Source organism: Narcine bancroftii, chromosome 4, assembly GCF_036971445.1.
Source record: "Narcine bancroftii isolate sNarBan1 chromosome 4, sNarBan1.hap1, whole genome shotgun sequence".
In the NCBI taxonomy this organism is placed as follows: domain Eukaryota; kingdom Metazoa; phylum Chordata; class Chondrichthyes; order Torpediniformes; family Narcinidae; genus Narcine; species Narcine bancroftii.
Window position 1 is genome coordinate 293,751,237 of NC_091472.1, and position 10,587 is coordinate 293,761,823.

General features: G+C 38.3%; 1 protein-coding gene and 1 pseudogene across 1 annotated transcript in view; one reads left to right on the forward strand and one right to left on the reverse strand.

Moving 5' to 3' along the window:
- LOC138762114 (coiled-coil domain-containing protein 148-like) overlaps positions 1-10,587 on the forward strand; it is a 146,711-nt gene that overhangs the window by 115,422 nt on the left and 20,702 nt on the right. The window lies entirely within an intron of this gene.
- Positions 1-10,587, reverse strand: part of LOC138762475 (uridine phosphorylase 2-like) — a 42,333-nt pseudogene that overhangs the window by 2,697 nt on the left and 29,049 nt on the right.

Below are 10,587 nucleotides of genomic sequence, written 5' to 3' on the forward strand. Positions count from 1 at the left end.
TTCCTTAAAAAACATAATTAAGCTCATGAGGCATGACCTGTCCTTCACAAAGCCACGCTGACTGTTCTTGAGCAGACTATACTTCTCTAAATGCTCAAAAATTCTGTACCTAAGAATTATCGTCAATAATTTGTACACCACTGATGCAAGACTCACTGGTTTATCATTCCCAGGATTCTCCCTATTACCTTTGTTACTAACTAACAACCCTCTCAATTTTGTTAGGGACTAAAGAGACTTCAGGTTATGGTAAATTCAAAATAAGTTTTTATTAAACCAATAATAACATGACATTTCTTACTTGTCTGTAACTTAAACCCCCATTATGCACAATTGTGTATGTGTCTTAAAATCCCAAACTCTCAAAAGTCAATTTTAAAACGTCAGCATCATTTTGGTCTTGCTTTAAAATCTTAATTTTTCAGTTCAGAAATAATTATGAAGTGCCTTTAAACATCATATCTTCAGGACTCATTAACTCAATTCTTTTGATGATTTGTCTTTTTCAGAGATTTTCTTCACACGAACATTTTCTTCTCTTGAATAAAAACTTTGGAATCTGTGTTCCAAATGATAAAACTGCCCTCTTTATCTTAAAGAGACAGTCAGAAGTAGGCTTACTTATTCTGTGTTCCCCATTTTCAGGAGTAACATAGGAAGCTTTTTCCCCCTCTGCAGGAAATATTCCTGCTTTCAATCCTGTCTGAACAGGACGAGGAGTTCCCTTAAGCTGCCTCTCATTTCGATAATATATTTCTTGCAAATCTCTCATGTCACATGGTATGTGACATCATTTCTGTCTTTGAAGTTCATAATGTCTCTTCACACTTACATGCTAGAAGTCTCTGTCCACTTACAGATTCAAAGTAATTAACTTTGTTTGAAGTTTCTCCCTTGTTTCCAGGCTGTCTGGAATTTACAAACAAAATGGCTTCTTGTATACTCAAGTAAACAATCCATTGTTCCATTTATCTCAAAAACATCATAAAAATCTTTCATCTCTTCACCTTGCAATGCAACAGCAGACTCTTCAGCTTTCAAACTGGCTTCTGTGGTCAATGGTGTTTAAAATGAAAATGCATTTGTTGATGCTGAAGCCAGCTACTAGCTGCAAAAAAAGCACGTGTGTCTGTAGAATGTAAATGATCCCTGTCCACCCAAAACTAACTTTTACATATATGAAATATAATTTTAACATTAGACTAATGATTAATCATAGCACATACGTCACACCTTTTTTTAAAACAAGGGGCCTACATTTGCCATTCTCCAATCCTCTGGTATCTCTCTGTGGGCAGGGAGAATGTAAAGATTATTGACAATGCACCCTTACTTTACTGTAGTAACGTGGGATATTTCTCACCTGATACCAGGACTTATCAATCCTAAATTTTTAAGAAGCTCGTGCATGTCCTCCTCCTTAACCTCAACTTGCTTCAGCACATATTGACCTTATACTGACCTTACATTATCCAGGGTCCCCCTGTCTGATGAGAATGGAAGTATTCATTTAGGACCTTCCCTACCTCTTTGGTTTCCAGGCACACATTGCCTCCTTTATCCTTGAGCAGCTCTACCTAGACGCTAGTCATCCTTCTGTTCTTTGCTTATCCATAGATAAGCTTATCCTTAATCTTACTTGTCAAGGCTTTCTCATGCCTCCTTCTAGCTCTCCTAAGTTCTTTCTTCAGATCCTTCCTGGCTGCCATTCCTGTCTTTTGCTTTCTATACCTTATGAATGCTTCCTTTTTCCTCTTAACTAGTTGTCCTACCTTTTTTGTCAATCATGGTTCCTTTTTCATACTCTCTTTTTTTCTGTCTCAATGGGACAAATCTATCCCAAACTCCACCCAAGTGGTCCCTCAACATCCTCTGCATTACTTGTATGCTTTTGCTGAGAAAATATCTGTTCCCAATTTATTCTCCCTACTTCTTGCCTCATTCAATCATAATGAACCCTTCCCCAATTAAACACTTTACCATTTTCTCAACTCCTATCCTTGTCCATAGCTATTCTCAAGATCAGGGAGTTGTGGTTACAGTCACTGAGAAAGAAGTCTGTCACCTGGCTAGATTCATTACACAGAACTAGATTTAGTATTCTCCCTTGACTCATCCCACTTTCTCCAAGTCAAAGGAGTAGATACAAGTACCTGCATGGGTCTCAGTTATGGCTTTTTCTTGGCTTTGTTGAGCAATCCATCGAGTAAGCCTACACAGGCAAGGGTCCTCATCTCTTCCTCTGCTACATTAAGGATGACATTGGTGCTGTCTCATGCACTCATGATGAGCTTGTCAACTTTATTCACTTTGCTGCTAACTTTCGCTCCAATCTCAAATTCACTTGATCCATCTCTACTAGATTACTAGTGAAATTGTGCTAGGTAAATTGAATGGATTAAAGATTGATAAATCTCCTGGACCAGATGAGGTACACCTGCAGGTATTGAAAGAGGTGGTTATGGAGATTCTTCCAGAAATCAATAGTCTCTGGCATGGTTCCAGGGGATTGGAAGGTTGTGAATGTGGTTCCATTGTACAAGAAAGGTGGGAAACAGAAAAAAAGGAAACTATAGAGCTATAAGTGTGATGTTGGTGGTTGGGAAGATATTAGAGACGATCCTCAAGGATGAATTATGAAATACCTGGAAATGCATGACAGGATAGGTTCTAGTCAGCATGGTTTTTTTAAAGGGTAGATCCTGCCTGACCAACCTATTAGAGTTTTTGAAGAAATCTCAGATAGGATAGACGAAGGGGAGGCTGTGGATGTTGTAAATTTGGATTTTCAAAAAGGCTTTCGATAAGGTGCCTCATGTTAGGCTGATAAATAAGATGAAGGACCATGGAATTACTGGGAAGCTATTAGACTGGATAGAAAATTGGCTGATAAGCAGAAAACAAAAGGTTGAAATTAAGGGATCCCATTAAAGATCGCAGCCTGTAACAAATGGTGTTCCGCAGGGGTCGTTTTTGGGGCCACTGTTATTTACAATTTCTATTAACAATTTGGATTTTTTAGCCAAATTTGTGGATGACAACTACGATAGGTGGTGGAGCAGGAACTGTTGAAGAAACCATAAAATTGCAGAAGGATATGGACAGACTAGGAGACTGAGCAAAAATATGGCCGATGAAGTACAATGTTGAAGTGTTCAGTTCTACAATTTGGCAGTGGAAATAAACAGGCAGAGGACTATCTGGATGGGGACAAAATTCAATCCTCAGAGGTGCAAAGAGACCTGGGCGTCCTTGTCCTTCTAAAAGTTAATGCCCAGGTGGGATTGGTAGTAAAGAAGACTAATGCTATGCCAGCATCCATCTCAAGAGATATAGTATATAAGTGTAGAGTGGTGTTAATGAGACTCTATGGGGCACTATTGAGACCCCATCTAGAGAACTGTGTACAGTTTAGGGCCCCCTATCTTCGAAAGGATGTGATGTTGCTGGAGAGGTTGCGGAGGAGATTTACTAGGATGATTCCTGGAATGTAGGGACTAGTGATTAGGGAGCATTTGACAGCTGTTGGGTTGTATTTATTGAGGGGGGGGAGGATCTCATAGAAACATTTTGAATATTGAAAGGTTTTGACAAAGTGAATGCAGATAAGATGATTCCTTTGATGAGTAAATCGAGGACAGGGAGGTCATAGTCTTAAAATTAGAAGTTGACCAATTAGAATAGAAAGGAGGAAGAACTTCTTTAGTTAGAGGGTCGTGGATCTGTGGAACTCACTGTCGCAGCGGAGGCCGGATCACTGAGAGTATTTAAACAGGAAATGGATAAGTACCTCATTAGTAAGAGTATCAAGGGATATGGGGAAAAGGCTGGAAAATGGAACTGGGTGTGAGCACAATTCAGCTTAGTGTAGAGTCGCAGAACAGACTCGATGGGCCTTATAGCCTGCTTCTGCTCCTTTAACTTGTGAACTTATGAATACCAACAAGTTTGTCAAACAAGACTTGCCCTTTCCGAATCCATGCTGCACCTACCTTTTTGAATGCCTTCATTCGAAATTACTGTCATCCTTAATGACAGCTTTAAGAATTTTCCTGATTACAGATGTTAAGCTAAGTGGATGATAGTTACCCACCTTCTGCCTACATCCCTTTTTCAAAAGTGGTGTGACATTTGCTGGCTTCCAATCTGCCAGGACCTGCCCAGAGTCCAGAGAATTTTGGTAAATGACTCCTCCCCTCTCTGCCTTCCATAGGGAATGCTCCCTCTGTGACTTTCTCATCCATTCATCCTTTTCCACTAATCGTCCCCTTGGCTCCTTCCCCTGCGACTGCAAGAAGTGCCATGCTTGTGCCCACATCTTCTCCCTCACCACCATTCAAGGCTCCAAACAGTCTTTCCAAGTGAAACAACACTCCACTTGTGAATCTGTGGGAGTCATCTACTCTATCTGTGGCTCCCATTGTGGCCTTATCTACATTGGAGAGACTGGACACAGACTGGGTAATTGCTTCACTGAGTACAATAACAGGAATCACCCAGTGACCAGCCATTTGACTTCTGTGCCCCACTTCTGCCCCATCATGCACTGCCAAACCAGGGGCATCTGTAAATTGGAGGAGCAACACCTAATATTTTGTCTGGGCACATACCAATTGGATGGGATTAACAGTTTCTGCTGGAGAAATCTACATTCACCCACTGTTTTCTATTCCTGTGTTTCCTTTCCTCCAGCTCTCCACACCCTTCCCTCTCTGTTCACAATGGTATCTCCCCCCCTCCCCCACTATTTTCTCTTGTGCCCTCCCTCCCTCCCTTATCCACCTATTACTTCTTGCCTGTGGGCCTGTGCTCTTCCCCCTGTCCCTTTCTCCCACCATTTATTTCAGGTGCTTGCCTACATTTTACCTTTGAGGAAGGGATCAAGCCTAAAATATTGGTTGGTATCTTCAACTTTGCTACATAAAGTACATTATTTGACCTGCTGAGTTTCTCCAGCATTGTTTTTACTTCAGTCACGACATTTGCAAACTTTCGTATTTTACTCAATATATCTTTTGTATTTTGATGTAAAACTTGTTCTCTGGTAGAAACTTCAACAATCCTGCACTCTCAGAATTTCAGTGGTTGCAGATTGGCAAATTTTGCAGACAATTGGATGTTATTCCCTTAATTGTCTAAGACATTTTTACTTCATTTTAAAAACAAGCCTACTTAAGAGAGTAATAATTTTTTCCAGTGAATCCAATACGTTTAAAAGGGATACAGGAAATGGCCAATTAATCTGGGGATGTGAGAAACATCACTTAGTAAATTACGCGATAGCAGATTATACTATAAATTTCGAAAGACTGCCAACATATTTTAATGTACAGTACCTTCATAAGAATCATGTGTGCACATGGTGTTTCCAATGGATAGTTAGCAATCCCTCTACCACAGTTTAATAATTCTTGTGCCAGATCCTTGTCCAGTTCGGTGCTTCGAGTAATTACTTTTCCCAGAACAACTTGTTCAAACTAGGCCTCAAGAATGAATCAACTACTGTTCATGTTATAACCACTCTTCCAGGATCTAACCCTGCAGAAATACATTAATTCTACAATAAAATGTCATACATGTTACAGTTAATATTTCAAGATCATTATGTCATATAATTTCCACAGGTTCAATTTGTTCTCCATGACAACCCCCTCTAAAAAAGAACATTGCTCAGAGGTAAATTGTTTCTGTTATCTTTCTCTAATCTCAGGAGCTTCATGCTATGTGCTTTGCCTAAAAATTATTCTCATGTTTTGTGGGGTAAAAATCTATCTCTTAATATCACTTGCTCAGGCAAGTGTCTGTCAACAAATTACAATTTAAGTTGTCATTTTAATACAGTTTTCTGTCAATATTTAATGCAGATTTCTTAATGTGAACATCTACCATTTAATATTTTGTGATAGATATTTGCCTGTCATTATCTTGAGTGGTTGAATCACTCAAAATATTAAAATATCCTCAACATTTTCACTTTTAAAATTTATGGTCCAAAATAAGGATGTAAACATTAAAGACAGCTTATATATATTTGCTGGGGCCAAATGTGAAGAATTGTGTGCAGTTTTGGACACCTAACTACAGGAAAGATATCAATAAAATAGAAAGAGTACAATGAAGATTTTATTAGGTTGTTGTCCGGACTTCAGGAACTGAGTTACAGGGAATGTAGAAGAGTGGGGGGAGATTTGATAGAGGTATTAAAATTATCAAGGGGATAAATAAAGTAGATGTAGATAGGCTTTTTTCACTGAGGGTAGGTGAGATACAAACCAGATGACATGGGTTAAGAGTTAAAGGGGAAAAGTTTAGGGGAAATTTCTTCACACAGAGAGTGGTGGGAGTATGGAATGAGCTGCCAGCCAAAGTGGTGAATGCGGGCTCAATTTTAACATTTCAGAAGAACTTGGACAGGTACATGGATGGGAGAGATATGGAGGGCTATGGACTGGGTGCAGGTCAGTGGGACTAGGCAAAAAAAAAGGCTTTGGCACAGACTAGAATGGCCAAAGGGCCCGTTTCTGTGCTGTAATGTTCTATGGTTCTAATTTTATAAAGCAGTGATTGTAACATATAAAATATGAAAATTCAGTGTTTATTTATTGCCTTTTTGCTTTTCTGTGATGTTCCCATTTGTACCACCAGCAGCTGCGAACACTCACCTTACAGTCAATACTTTTCATTGTCAGTTGATATATTTAGAAATTTGCAGACATTATGAGAGATTGGGTCAGTTGAATGATCCATTTAGCCCTTTCAGTCTAGACCATCTGAAGAATAGTTGTGCAGGCATTTTCTAGTTCTTAGTCTACAGCCTATGGTTCTTGAGGTACATTTAGAAATACACCCAAAAGCTGGTGCGTGGCCCGAATTCTATAACCCCATTAGCCATTGAATGAGAAATGTATTCAAATAATTATATTAACTATTTAAAATCTATAACCATCTATTATTAAGATCTTTATTGATATCTTTCTTATCTAGTTATTCCTCTCTTAAATCTTCTGTTGACCTCCAATATGCTTAAAAAAATATTCTTAGCTTCTCGCATTTTCTGTCCTGGCATTAAATAATTGTACTCGCCCAAAATGTTATCACACCTTTCCTACAAGCTGATGACCAGACCTGCTTGCTTTCGTCTAACTCAGTGGTTCTCAACCTTTTTCTTTCCACTCACATACCACTTTAAGTAATCCCTTTGCCATAAGTGCTCTGTGATTAGTAAGGGATTGCTTAAGGTGGTATGTAAGTGGGAAGGGAAGGTTGAGAACCACTGCTCTAGACTCAATTGTTACTGAAATAATTTGCTTGAGAAAAATTGTCATTGGCCCATTTCCTTTGGAGTTATGAAACCGTGCACATAACAAGTCAATTAGGTTTGATTAAAACAGTGGTTTTCAAACTTTTTCTTTCCACCCACATATCGCCTTAAGCAATCCTTTTCTAATCACAGGAACACCTATAGCATAAGGAATACTTAAAGTGGTATGTGAGGAAAGAAAAAGGTTGAGAACCACTGGTCTAATTAATAATTTATAATGTTCTGGTGTTATATAATTTATAATGTTCTGGTGTTATATTCAATGCCTCAGATAATAAAACATACCATTTCTTTTTTCTATCTATTTGTCCATTTCATTTTATTAGCTTGTGGATGTTCTCTGCCAGGCACCTCTGTTCCTCTACATTTCTCAGTATTCTAACATTTAGTGCATGTGTCCTTTCATATGTCAGGATTATTTTTCCTCTCAAGTCCCAGAATTGGTTCTGATGTTACTGCAGTCTCCCTCTATGGTGTGAATATGGTGCCAGATTGACAGACTGCTTAAGAGACAGTAGGGACCTAGTGCTTGACTCAATGGTCAAAACCCTTTATCAACATGTAGCTCTGACCTTCTCAAGTCTCAAGTCACTCTTAGTAACATCCAGAAATTGATAACACCCTATTTTAATTAGAATGTGTACTTCTGCATAAGTATATGGTCAGTATTAAGGATTTTCTCCAAAACTTAGCTCTTTCAAAACTCCAGACTGCAGATCTGTAGGATTTATCAGTGTTGAATTTCATCAAATACTCTATTAGGGTTTTTTGACTATTAATTATTTCAGTTCCTCATTCTTACTAGATTACTAGAATGTTGGTTTTCAACTATATTTAGCATAATTAGGGTTTCTCCTGTAAAGACAGATGCAAATGGATTTTTTAATTCCTCTGTCATGTTCTTATTCATGTCTCTTATATATTTTGTTACCTATTTTAAGAAATGCAAGATTCTCTAGTGGAGCATTTCTTGCTCTCATAGTTCCAACAATTTCATGGCCTTGGAGTTTATTTAGGCTTTTCTCTGACATTGTGAGAGATTGGCTCAGTTGAATGTACTGGATCCACCTTCTGTCCCATTGACTCACAGGTGACTTTGCTCTCTGTTGCATGATAAATTTCATCTATTTTCTGAAATGTCAGGTTAGTTTCTTCAAACCAATTGTTTTACAGTCTTGGATCTGCACAAACACGTCTGTCTCATGATTTCTTCTGGCATTACTGCATGAAAGTTAAATGTTTGATGAATTGTCACTTCTACTTTGATCCAATGATTCAATAGTATCTTCATTTCACATTTTCAGTTTGGACCCTTTGAAGGAAATGCTTTTTCATATTTGGCAGTATGAAAGAATTAATAATAACTATCATTTATTTATTTGCCTCTTCAGCTCCTTCCATCCTCATGACAAAGGTTTTCAACCTGAAATTATCCCTGCTTCTTTATCCATTGACGCTGCCTGACCTGCTGAGTGTCTTAAGTGTTTTCTGTTTATGCTTTTGAGTCAACTTAATGTGTTTCTACCCATTTTACAATAAGAAGTGTATCTTCCAGGGGATTTGTTATGATAAGGATTCTATGTTTATCATAATTTTACCAAGTGGAGCTAGTATCCTCTGATTCTCTGAAGTATTTCCCTCATGTTTTCTGACAATTTGTACTTATTGAAGCCATCATACACAGATTCTTGTTTCGGAGCAACTTTCATACAGTATTATCAGCTCCACATTGTTTACAAAAAACAAGAGTTGCTTTAAGGAATAACCTCCCACCAGCATGTATAAATCCCATTTAATCCATAAAGATATGCAAGATTTATATGAAAAAGAAAGCCGATTTTTTTTGCATGGAATGACCCCAGTGCCATACTGTTTATCCCTCCCAGAAGGGTGCCTCATTTTCAGCCCTCCTGAAGGAGGGCTCAGACCCTAAACTTCAACTGCCTTTTACATCCTATGGATGCTGTGTGACCTGCTGAGTTTCTCCAGCACTTTTACGTATTCACTAGACCCCAGCATCTGCAGATTTTGTTGTTTACCTCAGATGGATAACTTGGTCTACATGGATGAGATGGCTGAAGTCTGCAGTTGCTGTCACTTTGGTAAAAACACAAAGTAGCTGGAGGAACTCAGCAGGTCTCACAGCGTCCAATAAAAATATATTTACCTCCTATGGATGCTGTGAGACCTGCTGAGATCCTCCAGCATTTTTGTTTTTTTTTAACCAATGGGCATAATAGCCCAATATTTAACTCTGACTATAGCTTTATGAGATTGTGATCAATTGGGACTTATTGCCAAATATACAATCTTTTGAGGCTAATAGTTTAGTGGAGGAAATTGACATTTTCAAATTTAAATGGAAATCAAACTAATTTCTGGCATTGATTCTGATATCAGGTTAAATATTAAGAAAACCAAGTGACCCAAAATAATATTATGACAGTGTAAAAGGTAAGAAGATTGCCTGTAATGAGATAAGAGTGAACCAGGCAAGGACAATTCCACTAACCACAATGATGGATGAGAAACAATACATGGTTGCCTTTACGGAGGCTGAATAAAGTGAAAGTCAGTCAGAATTGTAGGGCAATAAGTACTGATGTGGGAAGAGTCAAATCCAAAAAATTTGGAGTGAGAAGAGAGGTTGGAGATGGGATTGTCGTCTGCAGTTCAGGCAAGAGTTGCAACCTTTGAGGAGCTTGAGTTTAAAATGAGCAGAATGATGAAAAACAGTCATACATAACAGTCACCTAACATGGGAACAAAAGAGATAAAGTGTGGTTGTTGAAGGAACAGTTGGCTATCATGGCTGTGAATGTAGATGTAGATGTTTGAAATTGATCACTTTTGTTGGGATATGTGAAATGCATACATGCATAAAGTTTAGGTTTAGTATTCATCAGGTTGACAACACTGCCGTGGGACACACACTCCTGCATGAGTTCTTTGCATTCATTCCTGTTTAGAATTAACATTGGAGAAGAAAGGACAGAAAGCTTGAGATTTTCTTTACATACCTATGCCACCCGATGTTCCCACGAGTATGAAGGCGACATTATGATACTTGGCATGGTAACTTGAGTTTATGAGCATGGTTGATATAGATGGCATGCCCATTCTGTGCTGCCACAAACAAAAAAAAAGAATGAATCCATGTTATTTCTGGTATTGTTGGTCTCAATATTTGTCTGACATTAGCATAATCCAGCTACTGGCCTGGCTGGAAAACCTTTTGTGTTATCCAATAGTTGAGTCTAGATAAA